The 8,632-nt window shown below is 37.2% G+C and overlaps 1 long non-coding RNA gene across 1 annotated transcript; it reads right to left on the reverse strand.

Annotated features, from left to right (window-relative positions):
• Window positions 1-6,794: 6,794 nt before the first annotated feature.
• Window positions 6,795-8,389, reverse strand: LOC104605899 (uncharacterized). Its single transcript, XR_736710.3, has 2 exons — window positions 8,249-8,389; window positions 6,795-8,152 (listed from the first exon to the last, which is right to left on the reverse strand). It is a non-coding gene; the product is annotated as an uncharacterized LOC104605899 (long non-coding RNA).
• Window positions 8,390-8,632: the final 243 nt, after the last annotated feature.

Here is an 8,632-nt window from a genome sequence, read left to right on the forward strand (position 1 = left end):
GAGAGAGGGTTTAGTTTATTTAGTAAGGAAAAGGTGTATGCCGATGTTATGAGCCTAGAAGAATGTTTAGTGCCATTTTTTATGAAAGCATATGACTTATTAACTGAATCTGAAAGTCGAGTTATGACATTTTACGGAGTGGAGCCACATCTGAGGAAGGTGTGGCTTCAAATGAAGTTAGGGCCTCCATATTGAAGGGATGGGTAAAAGACCTAAACTATTATAGCTCACATTTATTAACAAACTAGGTACTAATTATATATGACAAAAACTTGTTTTGATGGTTGAGCCTTTGCATCCATTTTGTATATTTTTTGGGGATGCATTGGCAATTTGATGGTTGTCCCCTTTTTTTTTTTTGCAATGGTCAATCTACTTGTATTAGGTGGAATGAATGGTTATATTTTATCACAATGGATTTATTGGTATATGATGATTATGACTACATGGAATGAATAGGTTGAACTATTGGCATTAATGAACTAATTACACGTTAAAGACAAATTCAAATGATCTATTGATGTATGTATGACTTTTTGGATGAAATAGGTTATTGAATGCAACTTCTTTGATGTACTAACAGGTCCAAATAATGGAACAATTTTAGTTCTTAGTAGTTTCTTTTATGAATGCACGCACATGTTTTTTATGGAAAGTTTAATTACACTATAGTGCCACGTGGCAAGTTTAATCGCACGTATCATATATTTGGAGGGTGCAAGTTGTCATAAAAATAAATTACATGCATTTTTATAGTTGAGCATGATTTTTATCATATAAATTTTCTTGCAAAACAAACACTGGAAAGTGGATTTTCTCACAAAAATGTTATCAACAAATAAACACATTATAACTAATTGAGAAAATAATTTTTCCTCTTCTCATCCCAACCTTTCTCAGCCCAATTTTCCCAGCAATCAAACAGACCCTTACTAATGAAGTATGAGTCCAATAAAAATAAAACTTTCCCTTAGGCTCCGTTTGGTTTATGGGATGGGGAAGAGAAAATGGAATATTCCAAAAAATTCCTTTTTCTCTTATTTGTTTTGAGGGAAATAGGGGGATGGGATGGGATGAGAAAAACATGGGATGCAGGATCCCAAAATCGTGTAATCGGGACCGCACCAAAACAGTGCGACCTTAGTGGGAAAACTCGAAAAAATATTTTGGGCCTTCTTCTTCAACCTCTATCTATCCCAATGGTCACACCAAAACAATCCCCCTTTCTTTCGACAAAGGTGATGAACCAACGACGGTCCCTTCCCCTTGGCCTCTCTCTCTCTCTCTCTTCCTCTCTTCTTCTCCTTCATTTTCGTTTTTGCTCCCCTGTTACCATTGAACCAAACACTGTTCATTGCCTTCCCCATTCGAACAGAGGAGGCGGCAGTGGCAAGAGAACCAGTGCAAGGGGCGCATCAAAACACAATCTCCCGCTATGAAAATCCGTAAAATCTCTAAAACTCTCTCTCTCTCTCTCCCACTCTCTATCTTCCTCTCTTTCTCTCTTCTTCTCATTCGTTTTCGTTTTTGCTCCCCTATTACCATCAAAGGACATTGTTCATTGCCTTCCCCGTTCGAACAGAGGAGGCGGCAGTGGCAAGAGAGCTAGTGCAAGGGGCGCATCAAAACATAATCTCCCATTACGAAAATCCGTAAAATCTCTAAAACACAATCTTCCTCTCTTCGAACAGGGGTGGCAGAGGAACAACGATCTCCTCTCCTGATCTATTCTCCATCTCTCTGTTTCTCCCCCCATCTTCCTCTTATCTCTTCTCCCTTACCTTCTTCTTCTTCCTATTCTTCCCATCTTCCTCCCCCTTTGAATTTCTTTCTTTCTCTGATCGCCACTGCCGATCTTTCTTAGCATTCCCATCTCTCTCATCCCCTCATTTTCCCCCCCTCTCTCTCTCTCTCTTGGTGTGCTTTTTGTTTCATCGTTAGGCCATTGCAACTCCTCTCTTTGTTGACGATAACAGGGGAGTTGCAGTCATGGAGCTTTGTTCTTCATCTTACATGAATCCGACGAAGAATCAAGTCATGGCGGTACTTTTCCTACTATTTTCCCATATAAAACAAAACAATGGAAAGTTAAATTTTTACACCTTCCCATCCCACCCAAATCTTCCCACAAACCAAACAGAGCCAAGGCTTGGTGGTTTTCTCTTTGACCATTTACTTGGGTAAATTTACTTACACGCATAAGTATTTCTTGGGAAACATTTGCCCAAATAAGTGAATTTCTTATATTTTTTTACTATCCCATCAAGTGAGACAATGACCATTTTACCTTGAAAAAATAGTGAATTAGAAGGGACAATATTGTCCCATAAAGTTGAGAGATACCCAAGCAAAGTGGCTTTTTTTGTGGATCCCACGTGAATCCGTGAAAATGAACATGGGAAAATCGGTCAATAGAAACCACAATCCATTGACTAGCTTCCCCCCCACCCCTTGAGAATCTAGGAAATGAATGGGCTAAATAAATTTTTGGTAACTTAAATATTAAAGTTTTACCGACTCAAGAGGGGGGAAATTGACTAAACTATGTAAGACTAAAATGTCCTTACCAAAAAAATTAAAGGATCCTTGAGGAAATTCACTTATTTATCCATCTGCCAAAAAAAATATGGATAAATGTACTTTAATAACATTTACCCATATAACACTTGCTTGAGTAAATGCATTTACCTAAATAAATAATTTACCACTAAGAAGGGCCAAAAGATAAAGTAAAAGTAAGAAAAAAAGGAAAATGTAGGGAACATATACAATTATTTCTTAGAGCTAGGTTGCATTTAAATAGATAGTTTTCAATATAAACGTTCAAATAGCCTCCGAATGAATGTACACCATAAGATAATATTTCTTTCTTAGAGCCCATTTGTATCGTAGTCGGAATTGGAATCACAGTGATCTATTCCGTATTTGTTTGGTTTAGATGGGAATTGGAATTGGAATTGGCTGAAATGGGATTTTTCATTCCCAATGAGGAGGGGAGGGAATGACCATTCCCCTCAAATGGAAAAGTGTCATTCCAGTAGAAAATATAAATCAGATTCCAGTTCCACTCAATCAAATGATTGGAAACAATTTCTAAATCCCTGTTTCCGTGAACCAAACAGATCCTTAAAGTTATTAGTTAATAAACCATGGGGAAAATTGATACCATACATATTGTGCAACGTTACATTTAAGGGACTTTTGTCACAAGGGATAAGAGGTTCCTTTGAGTTGCCACCTGTACAAGTCTAGATTATCAGCTAGACTGAAATCAAGATGACTGGATGATAATATAATTTAGGGTAAATTGCATATTAGTACCCTATACTTTGGGCCTAGTCTCACTTTGGTACCCGAATTTCAAAATGTGCCAATCTAGTATTTGAACTCCCAAAACGTTCCAATTTAGTCCAAAACATTAACCACCATTAAGTGTCATGTGAAAAGATGCAAATGCCCTTCCAATATCATCTAATTTTCTTTATCAATCATCCAAATGTCATTCCGATTGTTCATCATTGCTTTAGTTCAATCTTGATTCTTGAGGAAGAAAATGATAACAGTATGTTATTTCGAAGGATAATTTTGACATTTTCAAAAACTTTAAATAACACATGTCATCACGTGATAAAGATAATTGACAGACTACTAATGGCAGGAAGTAAATTAGGACATTTTAAAAGTTCATGTAGACTGGCGCATTTTAAAATTAAGGTACCAAAGTAAAATTATGCCCAAAATACATGATACTAACTTACAATTTATCCTATAATTTAATAACCTGAATATTTTTGGCCCCAAGGGAGTTAATGTAAGAGGTCTAAGAATAACTTAAAGATCTTATCATTAAAAGTCATGTAATTATTATTTTTTTCCTTTTCTTTTAATCTTTGTGCATACTTAGGCAAGACTCAAGAATGATAGTTGGTCTAGATTCTCTGAGCTGAGCAACATAGCAATTGATTGTTCCTATATATGATATACGGGCACTATTTCAATTCATTCTACGAATTGTGTATGTTCATGTACAGCACAGAGAAAAAGGATCAAGATTCCATAACCAAATCCTCAAACAAAATTTCAACAACTATGCATGAAGAGCTTATCTTTGCTCATTCCATGAAGTGTCGAGCACTCTTATGAACGTCAGTTTGAAAATAAAATATCCAGCCTTAATACGACATATTTTTGAGCAAGAAGGATCATGAAGTACACCATATATTTATAGATCTATTTTGGATAAGCATTTATAATCATCATCTAAGTCTTGCCCAAATTATATGGGATTAGTTATGTTCAGTTATGGCTGAGCTGGTCCTGAGAGATACGTGGCTGCCCAGTCATCTCTCGGCTACGTCGGCTTAGCTCGGCCACATCAGCATAGCTCAGTTGAGCTACGCTATTATTGTAACCCCCCATCCTATCCTTTCAGCCACTTCAGCCATACATCACATGGATGAGCATGACTATGGATAAAGAGGAGTAAGGAAGACGACTCCGTTGGAGAAGGAGACACTATCCTGAATACCGCTCATCCCGACAACCCAAGAATCCCAATCCGACCAGGACACGGATTTTCGGCTATAAAAATGTACTACATGCTCAAGGTAAGGGATCCAACTTCTGACACCCGTACTGTCACTTAGCTCGAACCAGCATCCTTATAGCTTGGCCCGACCATCTACCACATCCTACTGACTTGAGCGTCGGAGTACTTACTCGGGGATAACTCCTCGGGCCTCTGACTTCTCCTTTCTTGATCGCAGGTCTTGAAGCGCGGCCTCGTCCTTGTAGCTCGGCCCCGCCCTGCCAGCAAGGATTATTTGGTTGCTCTCCTTAGTTCGTGCACCATCTCGAATTGAGAAGCATCATGTTATATAGTATTTTTGAACCATTGTTGACTTGGATGATTAGACCATTCGGCCCAAGAACCTTCCAGGCAATTAGTTTCGTTTCACCCTTAACTTGTTTTGTGGCAAAATATAATATATATATTGGAATGGATCATCCATTTGAATCAGATGATCGAACCACTGACCTAGAAACCAATGGCCAAAACGGTTTCAATTTTAGGTCAGTTTTTAAAACATTGGTTACATAAACACTACATTATTCAGTTTTGTTCAATTTCATATCCATAAACATGAAAATTTGTGATAGAATTAAGTTTAAGATATAAAGGTCTTATTTGTTTATTGGTAAGTTACTTATTTTGGGTAAGTGTATTTAAATGACATTTTCCCGAGTAAAATACACTTACCCGGATTCTTTTATCATTAAATTTTTCCATATTTACATGCTTACCCTTGTGCCGATCACTTATTCACTTATTTTTTCAGAGGCATCTTAGTAATTAATTTTGGCATCTTTTAATTTCCTTCCCTATATAGAAAATTAACTTATCTACTTGGTAGAGGGATAAATTTGTCCTAAATGATTAAGGGATCATTTGGTTTACAAAAATAGGGGTTTAGAATTGAAATAGGCCATCGCAATTTCAATTATTTGGTCGGATGGAATCCATTCTCATTTATCATGAAATGACATTCTCCAATTTAAGAGAATGTCCTTTCCTACACCCCCACCCGTAGGAATGAACTCCCATCCCAGCTGATTTCAATTCGGATTCAAATGTGTCCTAAAAAATTTATCAGGGGGAGAATTTACTATGAAACCTACAGAGTTTTCTAATTGAATACATGAAAATTGGTCAACTTTTTTCATATACCAACTTTCCCCTCCCCGATTTATCAATTGACCAACGAAGCCAAAATGATAAAAGCAAATAAAGCAATATTTATATACAAAATACAATTGGACCGCTACAGCAATATCTCTAGTGGTCACTACAACTGATGTGGACTTCTAATTGAGCATGTTGTACAGGTAAGCCAGCTGGCGCATCATATCTACTGGATGAAGAAGGCATGATGGTTAGATTAAGTGGAATTTCTCTGCTGCTTGGCAAATGCCAAATATCATAACCTTTAATAAACAGATCCATTATCTTAGTTGGATTCCATTCAATTAATGGTCGCTCTTTACTTTTGAAAATAAGGCAGGTGACTAGTTACGTGGACCTCAATCTCATTAAAGACTTGTCAAAATTGAGAGCCAAGCGAAGCCTGAGTGAGTGATATTCACCAGTCAGCTGCGTAGCGATAGCGGAGATTTTTTTTTTTTTTTTTTTAATAAAAAAACAGCCTTGAATTAGTTATATATGTCTTACATGGGGGAGTTAGCTACATTGTAGTGCAGTGATATGCGGCCCTTACATGAAAGTAAGCAAAAAGATGAACAACTTGATTGTTGTTTCTATTCATATGTACAAACTTAATAACTTGTCTTTGTAAGTAGCTTTGGTGGAGATGGTCAGACCATTGGATTGGTTTATCTGTGGTAGTAAATTCCATTAAGGCTGTGCCATCTGAGTATACCAAAAGATGGGTAATACCATATGATTGTGCTGCTTGCAGCCCTCCTAAGAGAGCTCTTGTTTTGGCATCAGACTGATGGCCCAGTTAGGCTTCTCTTATGCAATATAGTGGAGTTTAAGCATGTATTTGGTATAACTTTTGTTTATTAAATACACATATGTACTTATTTATTTTCAAAATGGAGAAAAATAATTGATAGATTATTTATGAGCAATTAGGTGCCATTAGGCACTACATCAGTGGAATAGTAAATAAACGTTCAATCGTTACGGGAAGTGTTAAAAAGAAGCTTCTCAAATGATTGATGCATATATAAATTAAAACCCACTTTTATAAATATCAATGTATACTGTATGCGAATAAATATAATAAAAAAAATATTAATTTAATGACACTTTGATAAACTATCACGAAGCGCCCATGGAACAAGATACACACTATAAGGGCATTTGGTTTACGTTTACGTTTATGGGTGGCTAGTTGGTTCTGTACTAACGCCAACTAGTCGAATCGGCCACTAAAATACAAAAAGTTGATCCGTCATTTGAACTCCCCTTCCACCGTCTTTCATCCGAACTTGGCATCCAGTGACTAGGCCACCAATGACCACAACGACCGACGTCCGGCATTAGCATCCGGTGTAATGCCATTGCCGCTCTTACAACTCTATTTCAGCTGTTCCTTTTCTTGGAGATTGCAGCCTCTCTGTCTATTTCTAATAAAATTACTACGTTAGCCGGCCAACCCCAAGTCAGTTTTCAGCAGTTCTCAAGTTTTGCTACCGTGGACAAAAAGAAATAGAGCTCTATTCTACTACTTTGTTGAAGCAGAAATAGATCCGTCTTCCAAGCCCCTTGTTCTCTGGTTAAACGGAGGTCTGCAATTCCATCTCATTCTCTCATATGGGTTTTCTGGGTATAGATGAATTGCATCACCCGACTATTTTTTTTTTCTTTTGTATATTTCTCTGTTTTGCAGAAAGCAAATATGCTATACTTAGCAGTTGTTTGGCATCGTTGCCATTTCTTAGAGCAACGGCATCACATAGTTGTTTGGAACCATTTTTCCATAAAAATGGTGCTCCAAGCTATGTCTCAGAAATCTGAAAGCCATTACTTAGAACAATATCAAATTTAGCATTTCCTAAAGCTGTAGCTCATTGTTGCGAATAGGGCAGCGATGTGGTACTGGATAATGGGTATCAATACGAAAACGTTGTATCTGACAGCAATGATTTCAAACAAAAAATAAAAGCACCATAACCACATATACTTAGAGGCACCTGTAGGAGGTGGGTTCTCTTTTTCAATTGATACCTCCTATGTCGCTGTCGATGATAAGATAACAGGCATGTCTTAGAAATTTCAGTAATTTCTAGAAAACACGGGGACAAAAAAAAGAATTTTCCTAATCTAGATTAGCTACTATGTTGATTCAAAGGCATGGGTTATGTGCAAGTAGTAAATTCTTCGGTGCTCTGAAACTTTTTTTTGCATTTGCTTTCTCAAGCCAGCGATAATCTCGTGTTCTTGCAATGGTGGTTTCTCAAGTTCCCACGCTATAAACACAGGGATTAGTTCATAACTGAGGAAAGCTACGCAGGTATTTTGTTGCTTCGAAAACAATTTCCATCTCCTGTGACTGCAAGAAGCACAAGATTACCTTTGTTCCGATGAATGCTAACCACCGGTATGAACTGTTAAGGGTTGTTCGATCTGTTGAAAATAGAAAAACAAAAATAACGTTAGGTTTGGAAGAAGAAGAAGAAGAGGAATGCGAATAATGAAACCCACAGAAAAATTGCAGAGTACCTGCCAGAATGCTTCCTGCCATTCCACGGTCACGAACGCCGGTGTGGTGAGTGGCCAGTGGAATGTTTGAGTTAGGGCTCGGAGGAAAGAGAGTCTCGAATTGGGGAGGGAGTTCGAATGACCTTGGAAAGAATTTATTTTGGGTTTTTTAATGGTTCAATCGGGTTTGTTTAACACATAATAATATCATATTAGCTATAAAGCAAAAGGTTTTATTTATTTATTCGGAGGGCTCGTAGATTGATTGGACAAATTGTCATGGATGTAGCTTTGAGAAAGTAGAATATTTCAATGCAATGGCTTTTTTGTTTTTTATTTTATTTTATTTTATTTTTAACAAACGTAGGATACAAAAGGGGGTAGCACATCCCACAAATCACCGTA

Source organism: Nelumbo nucifera, chromosome 1 (genome assembly GCF_055504915.1).
Source record: "Nelumbo nucifera cultivar China Antique chromosome 1, China Antique-T2T, whole genome shotgun sequence".
NCBI lineage: Eukaryota > Viridiplantae > Streptophyta > Magnoliopsida > Proteales > Nelumbonaceae > Nelumbo > Nelumbo nucifera.